This window comes from Ascaphus truei, unplaced genomic scaffold (assembly GCF_040206685.1).
Source record: "Ascaphus truei isolate aAscTru1 unplaced genomic scaffold, aAscTru1.hap1 HAP1_SCAFFOLD_1134, whole genome shotgun sequence".
Lineage (NCBI taxonomy): Eukaryota > Metazoa > Chordata > Amphibia > Anura > Ascaphidae > Ascaphus > Ascaphus truei.
Genome location: NW_027454001.1, coordinates 90,662 through 109,170, shown reverse-complemented (window position 1 = coordinate 109,170; position 18,509 = coordinate 90,662). Strand labels below are relative to the sequence as shown.

The 18,509-nt window shown below is 44.6% G+C and overlaps 1 long non-coding RNA gene across 1 annotated transcript; it reads left to right on the top strand.

Annotated features, from left to right (window-relative positions):
* The first annotated feature begins 14,047 nt into the window (after positions 1-14,047).
* LOC142475291 (uncharacterized) lies at positions 14,048-16,725 on the top strand. Its single transcript, XR_012790862.1, has 3 exons — positions 14,048-14,134; positions 15,490-15,609; positions 16,630-16,725. It is a non-coding gene; the product is annotated as an uncharacterized LOC142475291 (long non-coding RNA).
* Positions 16,726-18,509: the final 1,784 nt, after the last annotated feature.

Here is an 18,509-nt window from a genome sequence, read left to right as displayed (position 1 = left end):
AAGGGCGAGAGAGAGAGAAGGGCGAGAGAGAGAGAAGGGCGAGAGAGAGAGAAGGGCGAGAGAGAGAGAAGGGCGAGAGAGAGAGAAGGGCGAGAGAGAGAGAAGGGCGAGAGAGAGAGAAGGGCGAGAGAGAGAGAAGGGCGAGAGAGAGAGAAGGGCGAGAGAAGGGCGAGAGAGAGAGAAGGGCGAGAGAAGGGCGAGAGAGAGAGGGGAGAGAGAAGGGCGAGAGAGAGAGGAGAGAGAGAAGGGCGAGAGAGAGAGGAGAGAGAGAAGGGCGAGAGAGAGAGAGGAGAGAGAGAAGGGCGAGAGAGAGAGAGGAGAGAGAGAAGGGCGAGAGAGAGAGAGGAGAGAGAGAAGGGCAAGAAAGAGAGGAGAGAGAGAAGGGCGAGAGAGAGAGAGGAGAGAGAAGGGCGAGAGAGAGAGAGGAGAGAGAAGGGCGAGAGAGAGAGAGGAGAGAGAAGGGCGAGAGAGAGAGAGGAGAGAGAAGGGCGAGAGAGAGAGGAGAGAGAAGGGCGAGAGAGAGAGGAGAGAGAAGGGCGAGAGAGAGAGAGGAGAGAGAAGGGCGAGAGAGAGAGAGGAGAGAGAAGGGCGAGAGAGAGAGAGGAGAGAGAAGGGCGAGAGAGAGAGAGGAGAGAGAAGGGCGAGAGAGAGAGAGGAGAGAGAAGGGCGAGAGAGAGAGAGGAGAGAGAAGGGCGAGAGAGAGAGAGGAGAGAGAAGGGCGAGAGAGAGAGAGGAGAGAGAAGGGCGAGAGAGAGAGAGGAGAGAGAAGGGCGAGAGAGAGAGAGGAGAGAGAAGGGCGAGAGAGAGAGAGGAGAGAGAAGGGCGAGAGAGAGAGAGGAGAGAGAAGGGCGAGAGAGAGAGAGGAGAGAGAAGGGCGAGAGAGAGAGAGGAGAGAGAAGGGCGAGAGAGAGAGAGGAGAGAGAAGGGCGAGAGAGAGAGAGGAGAGAGAAGGGCGAGAGAGAGAGAGGAGAGAGAAGGGCGAGAGAGAGAGAGGAGAGAGAAGGGCGAGAGAGAGAGAGGAGAGAGAAGGGCGAGAGAGAGAGAGGAGAGAGAAGGGCGAGAGAGAGAGAGGAGAGAGAAGGGCGAGAGAGAGAGAGGAGAGAGAAGGGCGAGAGAGAGAGAGGAGAGAGAGAAGGGCGAGAGAGAGAGGAGAGAGAAGGGCGAGAGAGAGAGAGGAGAGAGAAGGGCGAGAGAGAGAGAGGAGAGAGAAGGGCGAGAGAGAGAGAGGAGAGAGAAGGGCGAGAGAGAGAGAGGAGAGAGAAGGGCGAGAGAGAGAGAGGAGAGAGAAGGGCGAGAGAGAGAGAGGAGAGAGAAGGGCGAGAGAGAGAGAGGAGAGAGAAGGGCGAGAGAGAGAGAGAGAGGAGAGAGAAGGGCGAGAGAGAGAGAGGAGAGAGAAGGGCGAGAGAGAGAGAGAGAGGAGAGAGAAGGGCGAGAGAGAGAGGAGAGAGAAGCGAGAGAGAGAGAGAGAGAGGAGAGAGAAGGGCGAGAGAGAGAGAGAGAGGAGAGAGAAGGGCGAGAGAGAGAGAGAGAGGAGAGAGAAGGGCGAGAGAGAGAGAGAGAGGAGAGAGAAGGGCGAGAGAGAGAGAGAGAGGAGAGAGAAGGGCGAGAGAGAGAGAGAGAGAGAGAGGAGAGAGAAGGGCGAGAGAGAGAGAGGAGAGAGAAGGGCGAGAGAGAGAGAGGAGAGAGAAGGGCGAGAGAGAGAGAGGAGAGAGAAGGGCGAGAGAGAGAGAGGAGAGAGAAGGGCGAGAGAGAGAGAGGAGAGAGAAGGGCGAGAGAGAGAGAGGAGAGAGAAGGGCGAGAGAGAGAGAGGAGAGAGAAGGGCGAGAGAGAGAGAGGAGAGAGAAGGGCGAGAGAGAGAGAGGAGAGAGAAGGGCGAGAGAGAGAGAGGAGAGAGAAGGGCGAGAGAGAGAGAGGAGAGAGAAGGGCGAGAGAGAGAGAGGAGAGAGAAGGGCGAGAGAGAGAGAGGAGAGAGAAGGGCGAGAGAGAGAGAGGAGAGAGAAGGGCGAGAGAGAGAGAGAGAGGAGAGAGAAGGGCGAGAGAGAGAGAGAGAGGAGAGAGAAGGGCGAGAGAGAGAGAGAGAGGAGAGAGAAGGGCGAGAGAGAGAGAGAGAGGAGAGAGAAGGGCGAGAGAGAGAGAGAGAGAGAGAGAGAGAGGAGAGAGAAGGGCGAGAGAGAGAGAGAGAGGAGAGAGAAGGGCGAGAGAGAGAGGAGAGAGAAGGGCGAGAGAGAGAGAGAGAGGAGAGAGAAGGGCGAGAGAGAGAGAGGAGAGAGAAGGGCGAGAGAGAGAGAGGAGAGAGAAGGGCGAGAGAGAGAGAGGAGAGAGAAGGGCGAGAGAGAGAGAGGAGAGAGAAGGGCGAGAGAGAGAGAGGAGAGAGAAGGGCGAGAGAGAGAGAGGAGAGAGAAGGGCGAGAGAGAGAGAGGAGAGAGAAGGGCGAGAGAGAGAGAGGAGAGAGAAGGGCGAGAGAGAGAGAGGAGAGAGAAGCGCGAGAGAGAGAGAGGAGAGAGAAGGGCGAGAGAGAGAGAGGAGAGAGAAGGGCGAGAGAGAGAGAGGAGAGAGAAGGGCGAGAGAGAGAGAGAGAGGAGAGAGAAGGGAGAGGGAGAGAGGAGAGAGAAGGGAGAGGGAGAGAGGAGAGAGAAGGGAGAGGTTGAGAATGGAAAGAGAGAGAAGGGAAAGGGAGAGAGAGAAGGGAGGTCAGGTGTTCAGGATATCCAAGCTTCAACACAGATGCTTTAATCAGTCCCTGCTTCAGCACAGGTGGCTCAATCAGGGTCTCTGTCTTCAAACAAGCCTCTGTTTGAGCCACTTGTGCTGAAGCTGGAAAATCCTGAAATTCAGACATGTTTCGTGGCTTAAGGACTTGAGTTGAGCAGCCATGTGTTCAAATTCTATTATACTTTTTATTTACATTTGCATCTAGAGTACTCTTTAGAAGCGGTTTGTCTCACTTCAGAGTGGCTAGGATAGGCCGCAAAAGCCATTGAGATTTACAGGGAAAAAAAGAGGCATAACAAACTAAGGCTGCCATCTCTTTATATCACAAGGTTACTCAGCAAACTTAACAGAAAAAACACAGAGAATACACAGAACTATGCAAAGAGCCTCCCACAAACAGGGCTGGTTGATGATAAACCAATGAATACCATATTTCAAACCAAAGAAAAATTAACATGTACAGTATTTAAAGTACGTGAATGTGACCGCAATCACCGTTATGAATAGGTATATAGGATCAAACGACAGGTGCTCAAGGGGTATAGATATAATGTTTATCAGAGTTGATCAAAAAAGATTTGATCAGAAGAGTTCCCCTTATATACAGCACTCTATTGTCATTCGTATGGTAAAGGTAGACAACAATTGGTCTTGCAGTATATTACTGCAGATCTGTCAGGTTGGCCAGAATCACTGCGGATATCAGAAAATAATAAAATTTTATTAATTCTACATAGATAATTAAAAACACATATACATGATTAAAAATCCCTTTTTGTGGCTGATATGTAAATAGGATGAGGATTATTTGGATCTATTGCCATATATCATCATATCATGACTCTCAGAGTAATAACAGCAGGTCTGTAATTGATTTGTACAGCACCGACATTGTTTATTGCACTAAATCACGACGGCACGCCGAGATCTACCCCAGCTGCCGCCAGTAACAACCGCGCGCCGCCGCGTTTCCCCCACGCACCCCCCCTCCACTTCGCGCGCAATTTACCTCCCTTCCCGACACCGTACCCGGCTCCTGCTCTGCCTCTCTGCTTCCCCGCACCCCCGCTTACCTTCATTTGATCTCCAGGGGTGTCGGGGAAGCCTGGGGAAGACGGGGAAGACGGGGAAGACGGGCGCGCATGTTACTGTGACGTCACAGTGCGCCGCCACGCGCCGCGGCTACCCGCTTCCCAGCCGCATGGAGCCGGCGGCTTTTGCTTCAATAAGCAATGTCGCTACTGTATGTGGCTAGCTAGCAAACAAATTGGTCTTGCAGTATATTACTGCAGATCTGTCAGGTTGGCCAGAATCACTGCGGATATCAGAAAATAATAAAATTTTATTAATTCTACATAGATAATTAAAAACACATATACATGATTAAAAATCCCTTTTTGTGGCTGATATGTAAATAGGATGAGGATTATTTGGATCTATTGCCATATATCATCATATCATGACTCTCAGAGTAATAACAGCAGGTCTGTAATTGATTTGTATGTGGCTAGCTAGCAAACAAATTGGTCTTGCAGTATATTACTGCAGATCTGTCAGGTTGGCCAGAATCACTGCGGATATCAGAAAATAATAAAATTTTATTAATTCTACATAGATAATTAAAAACACATATACATGATTAAAAATCCCTTTTTGTGGTTGATATGTAAATAGGATGAGGATTATTTGGATCTATTGCCATATATCATCATATCATGACTCTCAGAGTAATAACAGCAGGTCTGTAATTGATTTGTATGTGGCTAGCTAGCAAACAAATTGGTCTTGCAGTATATTACTGCAGATCTGTCAGGTTGGCCAGAATCACTGCGGATATCAGAAAATAATAAAATGTTATTAATTCTACATAGATAATTAAAAACACATATACATGATTAAAAATCCCTTTTTGTGGCTGATATGTAAATAGGATGAGGATTATTTGGATCTATTGCCATATATCATCATATCATGACTCTCAGAGTAATAACAGCAGGTCTGTAATTGATTTGTATGTGGCTAGCTAGCAAACAAATTGGTCTTGCAGTATATTACTGCAGATCTGTCAGGTTGGCCAGAATCACTGCGGATATCAGAAAATAATAAAATTTTATTAATTCTACATAGATAATTAAAAACACATATACATTATTAAAAATCCCTTTTTGTGGCTGATATGTAAATAGGATGAGGATTATTTGAATCTATTGCCATATATCATCATATCATGACTCTCAGAGTAATAACAGCAGGTCTGTAATTGATTTGCATGTGGCTAGCTAGCAAACAAATTGGTCTTGCAGTATATTACTGCAGATCTGTCAGGTTGGCCAGAATCACTGCGGATATCAGAAAATAATAACATTTTATTAATTCTACATAGATAATTAAAAACACATATACATTATTAAAAATCCCTTTTTGTGGCTGATATGTAAATAGGATGAGGATTATTTGGATCTCTTGCCATATATCATCATATCATGACTCTCAGAGTAATAACAGCAGGTCTGTAATTGATTTGTATGTGGCTAGCTAGCAAACAAATGTTGGCAAAAATCACAGTTTGAGATCATATCATAACTCACAGAGTAATAACAGCAGGTCTGTAAATGTTTTGTATGTTATTAACTCGCAGATAGATACTTGCAAAATTCACCATTCAAACCACAATCACTGTCTAACATATATACTGGTATTGCTGCTCTGAATAGATAATTTACAGGGCAACTCTTCTGATCAAATCTTTTTTGATCAACTGATAAACATTTACAGTATTTACAATCTTTATCAGAACTCTTATAGAGACAATAAAAAGTGGATATATATACACACACACACACACACACACACACACACACACACACACACACATTACAGTATGTGGGTGTGTATGTGTGTATATTATCTCTAGGGGTAGTTGCTCTGGGCTATTTCATACACAAGAGCCCCACAAACAGGGGTGGTTGAGCCTTTCAGGTACAGACACATCTCAAATAAACACTGATACCTTATGAATATTTCTCTATTAAACAGAAAGTAATCAGCAGCTTTGTGCTTTTTCAGTAACAGACCCTCTTTAATCACAGAAGATTCCCAGAGATAAAAAAATAAAGCAACTTACTGTATTTGAGACACACACCACTCGGTTAAACACTTTGAATTAAAGCCCAGGCCCATCTGACATCACATGATCAGTGACCAATTAGAGAATTTGTAGCAGACAAAAAAACTACAGTGCCCATGAAGCTTTGCTGCAAACTCATCCTGGAGTTCAAGAGTTTACAATGATTGATGTCTTACAACTGGGAGTGAGACAAATTGTAACAAAAACTAAATGTATCTATTCTGCTTATTGTAATGTCAGTGTGTGTGTCTGAGGTCCAGGGATATGTCATTTAATTGTGTGTGTGTGTGTGTGTGTGTATGTGTGTGTGTCATCTTAAATCAATCTATTCTTAACAAATAAAAATATTTTACATGTACTAATTCTCTAATTTCTTTTAATTCACTATGAATTGACTGAATTATTTTAGTATTTTTCTCTCCGCTCTTAATTATTGCTTAATTATATATTTTTTCATGTTTGTGGTTCTGAATCCACACATTAGGAAGTATAGACAGTTGCTTTCTTTCTTTCTTGCTTTCTTGCTCTCTTGCACTCTTGCACTCTTGCACTCTTGCACTCTTGCACTCTTGTGGAGAGGGAGTGGCTCAGTGAGTAAAAGACACTGAGTGGCACTGAGAGTTTGAAGCCTGGGGCCTGGTTCAATTCCTGGTGTCAGATCCTTGTGACCTTGGGCAAGTCACTTTATCTCCCTGTGCCTCAGGCACCAAAAACATAGATTGTAAGCTCCATGGGGCAGGGACCTATATTATATTATTATAAATTATATTATTATATTATTGAGCATTTCCCATTTTAAATGCAAAATTACTAACTAATATGTTTTTCTCCTTGTGCTATGAAATGCCTTATTTGAATCCAAAACTCATTGTATGAGGATAGACGCCATTGATTTTTCTTTCATTATTGCACATATGAATGTACAGCTGCAGCAGCAGCGGCCTTTATTCGAACACTTCACGCTGTGTATACTTCAGAATACCCATGTAGTGGCACGTGATCTCTTCCAACCTTCCCGCCTTATCACCCACTATCACTGCTTACTGAATAGCAGTAGGCATTAAGTGCTTGATAAGTGGCTTATGAACGCTTACTGCATAGGCGTGTGTGTGTGTCTGTGTCTATCTGAGGTACTGAGATACAGTAGGTCATTTAATTGTGTGTGTGTGCATGTACAAACTAAAAAAAAGTAACAGTGTTATTATAGCAATTACCAGTGTTACAAATATAGAAGTGCAAATAGCTAAAATGTAAGGAATCTACCGTTTTTTTTAAAAAAGGGGGGGACTATTCCATTGTGCATTTCACTTAATGTGACTTATTACCTTGCAATTAGATTTCTAGATATCTCTTGTATTTTCTAGGGTTACTCTTTGGGAGTATGTGTGAGAGCAAGAGACGGGTTGAGTGAAAGAAATAGAGTGGGAGTCAGGGTGAAAAAATGGAGAGAAGGGAAAGTGAGAGAGAAGGGAATGTGAGATAGAAGGGAAAATGAGAGAGAAGGGAGAGGGAGAGAGAAGGGAGAGGGAGAGAGAGCAGAGGTAAAGAGTGGTGTTTAAAGCGGGGGCAGTTTTAGTCGGGGAAGTAAGGCAAGGGTCATATCGAGAGAGATAAAGGGGGAGTGAGTGATAAAGGGAGAGAGAAAGGGGGAGAGAATGAGCTCTTAAAACAGGACTGCTTTAATGTTTTTAAAGCCTAAGAAATCAGATCAACATACACTGAAAATGAAGGATTTTTTAAAACCGATCGAATTGGCAGAACCAGACTGAAACAGCTTCGTACAAAGCCTTTTTAGATACAGATTGGACATGCGAGAAGGGCTTGCAGCATAGCAAACCATGCCAATTCGCATCTACTGTAGAGTGCTCTTTCGAAGTGATTTGTCTCACTTCAGAGTTTCTAGACTAGGCCGCAAAATCCTTTACGGTGTACAGGAAAAAAGAGACATAAAATACCAAGTCTATTTCAAAACAATGAATGCAACTTAAAGACTCAACATATCTGGCTGATGAATGCAAGGGTTAAACCTGGGAATACTATATTTTCAGTGTGACATGACCCTATTAAGATGCATTTCTCAAGGTTTACAAGTTACTGTATGGTTATTTTGCTGTTTAAAGTTTTTCTACCTTTTTTTGTTTAATTTCTTGAAATTACCTATGTACTGGTAGGAAGATAAATGTTTGAACAGGGGTTCTCAACTCCAGTACTCAAGCCTGTCCAACAGGTCAGGTTTTCAGGATATCCCACCTTAAGCACATGTGGTTCCATCAGGGGCTCAGTTTTCAACCAAGCCTCTGATTGAGCCAAGATATATGACACATATTACTAATGCAGGAATAAGTCATCAGAAATAGGCCCCTTGTTCAAAACAATATAACCATTTTCTCCTGGGATGTTGGAAGCATTAATATGCCTGATGACGCCATATGCTGGGCACAATGACCGAGATAGCAGCTGAGAGAAAGAGCAGAGAATGTAATAGTGTTTAAAATTGTTTCCCAATAGCTCAGATATAGCGATCAGTGAAAGAACAGTGTCCCATCAGCCGTGGCTGGACTGGATGTCTTGCTCACAAGTGCTATGTAATGTGGAAAAATGTTGCACACCAAAAATCAAAATAAATCTGAGATACTAATACCAGTGGGAGTCCGAGTGAAAAAATGGAGAGAAGGGAGAGTGAGAGAGAAGGGAGCGAGAAGGGAGTGGGAGAGGGAGAAGAGGTAGAGAGAGGTGATTAAAGATTGATTAGTTTGAGTCAGGGGAAGTGAGGCAAGGGTCATATAGAAGGAGATAAAGGGGGAGTGAGTGATAAAGGGAGAGAGAAAAGTTGAGAGATAAAGGGGGAGAGAATGAGCACTAAAAACAGGACTGCTATAACGTCTTGAAAGCCTAAGAAATCAGATCAACATACATAGACCTGAAAATGGAGGATTTTTTAAACCGATCGAATTGGCAGAACCAGACTGAAACAGCTTCTTATCAGCCGTCTACCACTGAGATGTATATTCTTTCAGTGGTAGAGAATGTATCATACCCTCCATTAGCAGTGTCTGATTACAATGGCTGCAGTGAAAGAAGTTAGGGTTAGGGTATCCTGAAAACCTGGCCTGTTTGCGGCTCTCGAGGACTGGAACTGTGCAGGCCTGGCTTACAGCATAGCAAAGTAGGCCAATTCACATAAAGAGAGCTATTTAGAAGTGGTTTGCCTCACTTCAGAGTTACTAGAATAGGCCACAAAATCCTTTGCGGTGTACAGGAAAAAAGAGGCATAACATACCAAGGCTGCCATCTTTTAATATTACAAGGTTACTAGATGCTCTGCAGAATTTTATAAATGCAGTAATTAATTGAAGCCAACTAAAGTGTCACTAATTTTAAATATCTTGGCATTTGGTTTCACTCCCATTTAAAATTTGAGTTGCATATTGATAATCTGACATCCAAAATCATTGCCAAACTGGGTGTACTTTATAGGAACAAATCCTCCCTAGGCCAAGGTGCATGATGGGTTAACTTTTGTATCTTACAGACATGCTTAAATGTAGTTAGTACTGCATTGCTGTGAACAGGACACATAGTGGAAAGTTACCTTAATTAAGAGAAACTCTCCAGAGTTGTATGGGAGTCTCCTGGGCCCTCCCCTAGGTCATGCTTATAGTGCCAGCAACGCGACTGGCGAAGTGACGGGTGACGTCACCTGCGAAAGTTATAATTTAACTTTCGGGGATGTCGCTGGCGACATGGGCATTGATTGGTTCAGAGGCTGTCACATGTGGCGACAGCCTCTGAAAAATCTGATTTCCCCAGCTCCAAATTTTGAGTCGCCAGCGTTACTCCCGTCGCGTCGCACTTACTATAAGCGCTGCCTAACTGGGATGTATACTGAATGCCTGGATGTGTTCTCTGACACATTTGTACAGCAGAGAAATGTGCCAGACTCTCAACTGTGGCAAAGCTGATAGTATACTCAGGACTGCGTGCAGTAAAAATTGATCACATAATAGCAACTATTGGGAGTCCCCTGGTTGTTGATGACATCATGAGCGCTATCCTGAGTGTCATAGAATGCTGAAATATATCCAAAGCTATGTATCCAATAAATTGAGCAGAAAGAGATAGGGGGAACTGTCCAAGCATTGCTGGAGTCAGAGGTAATATGGACCGCAGCCAGTTTGTTCAACTATCTGGGCTGTGGAAATACCAGATGGGTAGTGTAGGGTGGCTGTGCACTGTAGAACCCTAAACACAGTAGTGCCACTGTTGGTCGCTGTCATCGCTGACGTAGTTACTTTGGTGGAACATATGCTGTGAAGTATGTATATACAATTATACCAAGGTACAAAAATAGGAGAATGAGAAAAGGAACATAGAGTAGTACGTCTTTGGCTAAGAGAAGAAGAAACCACTTGATTGTCTCTCTCTCTCTCTCTCTCTTTTTATATATATATAAAAATATAAAAAAGTGTAAAATGGGGGGGTTTGCGAGGTGTGAAATAGGCCTTGCAACACTACCATTTGAGTAAAAGTTGTGCCCTAAAAAAAATGTCATGGTAGGTGTGCTATGAGGTAGGGAGGGGGGCCTGATCCTTGCATTTGTCCTGGGCCCCAAGATTTCTGCTGGCGGCCCTACTGACAAGGGATTCCTCAAATTGGGCCCAGCAGAAGCTACTTCCCAAGCAAGCAATTGCCTTTTTATATTATTTGTTCTGCTTTTTACTATTATCAGTATATATATGTAACATCGCCAAAAGAAGGGTCGTGCGGTCACTGCTGTATTTCATCTCCTGTCTGCACCGCTGATAAGAGGCATAGAGGAATTTGTGAGGGCGGACCCTCGCTCTCGCAGAGGGGAGGGGTTTGATGTCTGTCTGTCTGTGTGTGTGTGTGTGTGAGAGGGAGAGAGAGAGTGTGTGTGTAAGAGGGAGAGTGTGTGTGTGTGTGTGTGTGTGTGTGTGTGTGTGTGTGTGTGTGTGTGTGTGTGTGTGTGTTTGTGTGTGTGTGTGTGTGTGTGTGTGTGTCACCCACCCTGTTTCCCTCTGTCTCACTTTCTGTCGCCCTCTGTCTCACTTTCTGTCACCCTCTGTCTCACTTTCTGTCACCCTCTGTTTCCCCCTGTCACCCTCTGTCTCACCCTGTCACCCTCTGTCTCACCCTGTCACCCTGTGTCACACCATGTCACCCATGTTCTCCCTGTCAACCTCTGTATCTCTCGGTATCACCCTGTCATTCTCTGTCTCACCCTGTCACCCTCTGCCTCACCCTGTCACCCTCTGCCTCACCCTATCTCACACACTCTCTGTGTCTCACACACTCTCTGTGTCTCACACACTCTCTGTGTCTCACACACTCTCTGTGTCACACACACACGCACACTCTCTCTGTGTCACACACACACTCTTAACAAGGACTAATTGTAGTATAATGTAATACAATAAATAAACATGTCAAAAACGAATGTTGTTCTTACTAGGAATTTATTCAATTTTTTTTAAAGCGGGCCTGGGGCGGGGCTAGGTGATGAGTAGATTTTTTTGTTCAGCGAGTAGATTTTTGGGTGATTTGTCAACCACAATATATATATATATATATGTAAGGGGGCCACTCCCGGCTTCCCTGATGTTCCTTTGCCCCTTGCCTTACCCCTGTGGCAGTGGGGGAAGGGGATGGCGACTTTTCCCAGTTGGCGCTGCTATCTGTGCCGGCGCCGTCGGGGGCCCTGATGCTCGAGCATGCGCAGATAGCCACAGCGGCCATGTTGTGTTTGGTGCGAGGTTCGCGCAATACGCAGAGGTTGGCAAGGGTAGTGGTGGCCATTACAAGTGTACAGGAGATCTGGTAGGTTGCGCAGGTGCAGTTATGTGTAGCGGTGGCCACTACAGCTTTGCACAGGTGCAGTAGAGACCGCGCACACAGTCCCCATAGGAAAGAGGTTCTGAGTGGACTACATCCCCCAGCAGCCTCTGGTGAATGCCCTATGTTCCCTGTCACCTGCAACCAACCAGCCACTGAGACTTGCAGATTCTCTGCAGCAGGGAATTTGATACATTGTTTTGTGCAGTCAGGAAGCAGACTGGGAAGCACGTGAGTGAGTGAGACTTAGGGGACAAAGAGGGAAAGAAGGTGGGCAGAGTGCTGCGAGATTCTGCCCTAGGCCAGAAATCCCCAGGCTAGAGTTGAGGCCCTGACTTCCCACTAGTGAGGGTGGGTGGTCACAGGGACAGGCCCTAGTACAGGAACCTGTCACTTTAGAGAGAGAGAGAAGTGAAGGAAGCAGAGACTGTCGCAGCACCATTACAGAGGTTTAGGATCAGACCTCTTCAAGCACAGCAGCAACCAACCGGGTGGGATTGCCCTGGAAGGTAACCCTGACGTATCTTCACCGTCGGATCCTTTGCGAAGTCTGTTTGCAGGTCCTAGCGCTGGAGCGCTCGGCAGGTAACATCCATAAGTGCACCAACTATAAATCAGTACATAGTGGCTGTGCAGTCACACACACACATACCTTATTTTGGGGGTGGGGTTGTGGTGTGGGGAGTTGGACATGGTGTGGGTACACGGTGAGGGGTTGCATCCTGCGAGACACGTGAGTTACTGTGTCTCCTAGAAGAGAGACACTTAATGTATGACATGCATAGTTATGTTACTGTTAGAAAAGTCACTGTTCTTTTATATGCTGTGTGCGTGATATTATATTATTGTCCTGTGAGGAACAACTCCCGCTCTGCTTGGAGCCATCACAGGTGGAGGCGCTGCACCATATAGTATTGTTCAGGAGGATACACCCCAGGCTCTCATTGGCGGAGGCTCAGGCCTCCTGTGAGCCTCACAGGTAAAGCACCACACTGGTAATACATATAGCTCCCCTCACATGCACCCTATCTGCGATTGGGTGGGGGAATATGGGTTACATATATATATTATATATATATAGTACCGACACACTTTATTCGAGTGTGGCCGGTACCGCAAGCCGGGAGATTTCCCGGCTTGCTAGTGGCCGCCCCTCGGCGTGCCGCGCGTCATAGACGCGCGGTCACGCGTCTTCGGGAGCGTGCGCCCCCTGCACGCGCGTCCAGGGGCTCCCCGAGGGAGCCCTGGTGTCCCGCGATCGCGGGACAGCGGCAGGGGGTTCCGGGGGACCCGGCGGACCCGGCAGCGGTAGGGAGAGCGCCCCGATCGGAGGGCGCTCTTCCGCTGCTTCGGCGCGCGCCCGTCACTCTCGGGCGCGCGCCAGGCTACTGCTGCGGCCAAGAACGGGCAAATGCTCGAATAAACTTGGCCGCAGCAGTATATATATATATATATATATATACTTATTATTAGGCTATAACTGCAGCACTGATTATTGTGCTACCTAGTTCTTGTTGGTTCTTAATAGATTGCTATGAGGGATATTGTTATATGCACTTATGATATAATACACCTCATTTAGCAATCAGGACGCCACACTCCATATATTTTAGCACCCTCCCCATCAGTTACATATGTTGCTGGTACCATGGTTTTTTACCTCACTACTTCTTATTGGGACTCACACTGGTACTGTCATTTAGCGCATGAATATTTATTTTGTTCTAACAAAATTAACACAGTATAGGAAAATATGCATTTGTCAGAGGGAAAGGCCAATAATCTGGAGTCAGGTCACCCTAATGTATATTAAAAATAAACACAGGCCTGTCTGATACTCCCTGATATTATAAAGTAAAGAGGCCACTCTATAATAAATATTTACACAGGCCTTTTTAAGTCTGTCCCTAATAATCTGTAATCAGGAGGTCATTATAAGTGTTAAAACAGTAGTGGTACTGTGATATTAAAGTGACAATCCCATACAAGTTTAATTCAGCCTAAATCCACACAATAATGTTAATAAATGCATTATAAATATCACATGACCATATGTATACTGACTTAGTTCATGGCTGTGTTATTACATCATTACATGTGTAATTAAATCCGTGACATTCTCAGGCTCCCCCCTTCTGTGACAATCATACAGCCGGGCCGTTACATTGCAACACACTAATCCCGCCCCTAGTGACATCACCTGATCAGTAACCAGTCAGAGAAGCTAGCAGGCAAAGAACTACATTTCCCACAATGCACCTCGTGGAGTGTGGCTAGCAGCTACACCTTCTCTCACTAGTTTGTCTCCTGCGAGCTTCCGTACACAGCGTCTTGTTAGAGTGGGGCGTGGACATGTGTAAACTTCAATGGTGGGAAAATGAGACAGTTTTAGCTGCTAGCTGAGCAGTGGTACAGCGCTCTGTAGAAGGCGCTCTCAGTCGGGTGAGTGATTTTTCAATGTGTGTGTTTATTTCATTTCTCATTTTACTTTCACTTTAAGTACTGCATGCTTATTTTTTTCTTTGGGCATTTAGAGATTTAAGTGCTCCGTGAGCCGAGTCCTCCATTGAAGGAGGAGCTATGAGGCCAACCTATCACAGCTACTGTACCATCTTCAGTTGCTTTCAGTATACTGATTAATCCACGGCACAGAATATGCAACTTCAAATACATCTATCAACTGTCTATATGTTAAGCCCCCGGACAAGCATTTGCTTGTTAGTTATACACTAGTTTCATACAAGCACTTCACACAGGGGGCTTCAACTTAGGTAGTACTTGACCGGCCGGTCTGAGTGTTCTCATTTCCATATATTTCTTGCCTCTACACTTTATTTACATACTTTGTACTTATTACTGCAGTGTAGCATTTTTCCCCACACCTTAAGGTTCAGTTTATAACAGCTTTGTAGGTCACCACTGCTCCTCATTTTAACCATTTATGTGTATGTGATTAATAAACCTTTATTGATACAATTTGTGTATGTTAGAGTGCTATTCAGGGGATTCTTTTTTTCTGTGTTAGTTTTCATGTGTGTGTGTGTGTGTGTGTGTGTGTGTGTGTGTGTGTGTGTGTGTGTGTGTGTGTGTATATATGTATATATTTATGTATATATATTTGTGTGTGTGTGACCTTGGGCAAGTCACTTCATATCCTCTGTGCCTCAGGCACCAATGTCATAGATTATAGCTCTATGGGGCAGGGACTTGTGTCTGCAAAATGTCTCTGTATAGCGCTACGTAAAACTAGCAGCGCTTTAAAAGAACATGCTGTTATTATTATTATATATAAATGTGTATGTATTTATTTATATAGCACTATTAATGTATATAGCGTTTCACAGTAGTAATACATGTGAAAATCCTATAAATAACAAATACAAATATCAGGTCATGGGAATAAGTGATTTGGACATAAAAGTAACATTTCGGAAGTGTGGACAACTAATACATCTTGTAGATTGCCTTTACAGTGTGATGTCATTGATTCAGTAGATTGTGTGCAGACCAGGACTGCAGTACAGTGTCACTCACATGGATGACTTGCGTGGTAGAAGCTCAAGAACAAGGATGTCAAACTCCAGTCCTCGAGGGCAGCAAACAGGCCAGGTTTTCAGGATATCCCTACTGAAAACCTGGCCTGTTTGGGACCCTCGAGGACTGGAGTTTGACATGCATGCTCTAGACGGAGCACAGCTGTGGGTGGGAGGTGGATTTGCTTTGCATCAAATGGTTTGGAGCAAGGTTTATTGTATGTATTATCATAATAACAATGCAATGCTTAACTTTTATTTCAGGAGGGATGACTGCAGAACAGAAGTGAATATTGAAGCCATGTGTTCCTTTTCTTGCAAAAGAGAAAATTTGAAGGACAGTTGAAGAGAAGGAAAATTACTACACAGAGACAGATAAGCAATGTGTATATTTCTCATTTACCATTTAGTATTTGTCGTTTTATTGACTCCACACAATCCGGCTGCTACGGGTTTCACATTGAATATTTTCATCTCTACTCTACCCCTTCCTGTGATCTGAACCATGCAAGTTTTCGTTGATTCAATACATCATGAGTAGAGGGTGGCTACAGTATGAAGTAAAGACCCAAGGACCACATCTACTACCATTCATAACAAGAACATGTGCAGTAGCGCACAGCTGCAGTTCTATGTGATTGTTATGAAAGGTTGAGGTGGTTCAATTCTATGAATCTGGAGTGGGATGGATCCTGTTTGCATCATATGGTTTCATCTAGGCCAGTAGATTATATAACTCTCAGTACAGGTTACACATGGCATCAGTATTAGTGATTTAAAGAGGAGGAAAGCTTCAATGTGGAGAACAAAGCCAAGTAATGTTGAAGTTACTCCTTTTACCATTTACTTGGTCAGTCTGTACTGTCTACTCTCCACACAGCTGCTAAGGATCTTCCATTTTAAATACTTTCACCTCCTATTCTGCACTGCTTTGCTGCCCATTATTCAGAGATGCGTTCCAGTCATGTTTAGCACTCTGAATCTCTCTGCAGTCATTGGTTCAGCACATCATGGGTAGAGCATGGCTACAGATACAGCAAGCTATTATTATTTTACCGGCTGATCACCCATAATATTGCATTAAAACATAGAATATCACTTAATTTCCAAAAGATTCAGTGATGCTGATAATGCAGAATCTCACAACATTTCCCATCATAATGCCATAATGCACAAGTGGGAGAAATAATCCTTGCTATATCTGTACATTGTGTGACATATTACCTCAATGACCAATGAGAGCAAGTACATCTTCTGTATAGAGCGGCTGTGTTATGATGCAGTTATTGATCATCATTGACATAATCACAAGAATCTTATGCAAAGGGAAATTGTCCGCAGCGAAGTGAGATTTCAGCCCCCAAACGTCTGTAATATTAATGCAATGTCTTACTTTTGTTGCAGTGAACACTGAAGAGACGGATCTACTACAACACTGTACAGGATGAGCATACGCTACAAGCAGCAAAATGATCTTGCAGTTGACAGTATGTTGTTCTGGTAATGTGCACAATTATTATTTATGGGCTACACACCACAGTGCTGGACATATTCTGTTAACTTCAACTCTACTCCTAACATGGAGATGTCTTCCTGGTGTTACTGATTCAGTACATCATATGCACAGTGTGGTTATGATATGATGGATTGATTTAATGAACCCACCAACCAATGATGACATCTGCATCATCTTCTGTAAAGTGCAGCTACAGCATGATATTATCAGCATTTGGTGCGGTATAATCAGAGGTATCTATGTGCTTTTGTGCCTGTTTTAAGTCCTCCAGCTTAACGCCCCTACACCTCCCACTACACAGGCATACTTACTTATGCATACACTGACATCTGGCATACCTACACACACCCCAGGGCCACTTCCTTCCCCTGATGTCAGGGAGAGGATGGGCATGCAGAGTGCAGTAAGTCTCCACGTTACTCTGGCCAACAGTCTTGGCCTACCTCCAGCATCTGTCACCCACAACATCTGTTCCCTCCTTGTAAAGTGCTGAACTATCTCACCTGGGTCAGTGCTATAGCTGATCACAGTGCCCGATCAGGATGTCACTGTGACAGGCAGCAGTGCAGATTGACCGGTCAATCAATGCAGTGCCGCAACATATGCACTAAATGAGATTTCCGTGCCCCCAGTCAGGTTACTCCCTGGGCAGTGACCCTGCTCACACCCTCCCCTAGTTCCACCTCTGATCACAATTATCTCTCTTGGAGAGTGTAGCAAATTGGAGTTGGGGGAATCTCACCTCTGCCATGCATGGTCACAATCTGGGCACAGGACCCAAATAGTGGGCAATGTGGCACTTCTTACAGTAGAGAATAAGTAACTTTATTCTTTACTTGTGTATTAAGGACCTTATTTGCATTAAATTCAGTCCACATGGGACCAAGACTTTCTGGCTTACTGAACAAAGTGGAATTGTTTCGTAGAGGGTGGAGAATTGTATTTTATCTGAAATTACCCCCTCTGCACAAAATACAAACAATTATACCCATACAAGTACCTTGTGGAAGTTGTTGCCCTCTATCTTCCTGTGGTCTCTCCCTGTTTCTCACCGTGCCTCCTCCCATTTCCTTGCACCTCTGCGTCTCCGCATATATCCCTATACTCAGAGCCGGCTCCGGTCAGTGACATGGGATGCCCAAATATGAGCATACCCATATATGGGCATCCATGCCACTGACCGGAGCCCGCTCTGTTGCGGATATGGAGAGAGACTGGGAGATTTACATCCCCTTATAATTCATATGGTGCATAGTACCGGCACGTATTGTTTTACCGGTACTGTGTACCTTCCTACTTTCACACTGGTACAGTATATGCTGCAGTGGGACTGAGAGGGATATATTGGTAACACATAGTCATTGTTGGGGGAATTCAATCCATTTTGAAAATAGTAATGAAATGTTTTTTACTTTTCTTTTTTTTCAGTAATGAAGAATGAAACATTTCTGTTAAAATTGAATTGGAGGTGAACTGGATTCATCATCAACTCTGCACCAGTGTGAATTGATGTTCTTTAATGTTCTGATAAGGTACATGCAACATCTCTTCCTCAACCCCTGCACCACTCTCTGCCTCTTGCCTCTCTCTCTCCACCTCCCTGCTAAGCGTATTAACCCATGCCCTCTAGATCGTATCCCCTCACACCTTACTGCATCTCTTAGTCCCCACTCTCACCCACATCTTCAATTCCTCCCTATTCTCTGGCTCTTTACCCTCTTACTTTAAGCCTGTAGTGGTCACCCTTTTCTCAGAAACAACCTACACC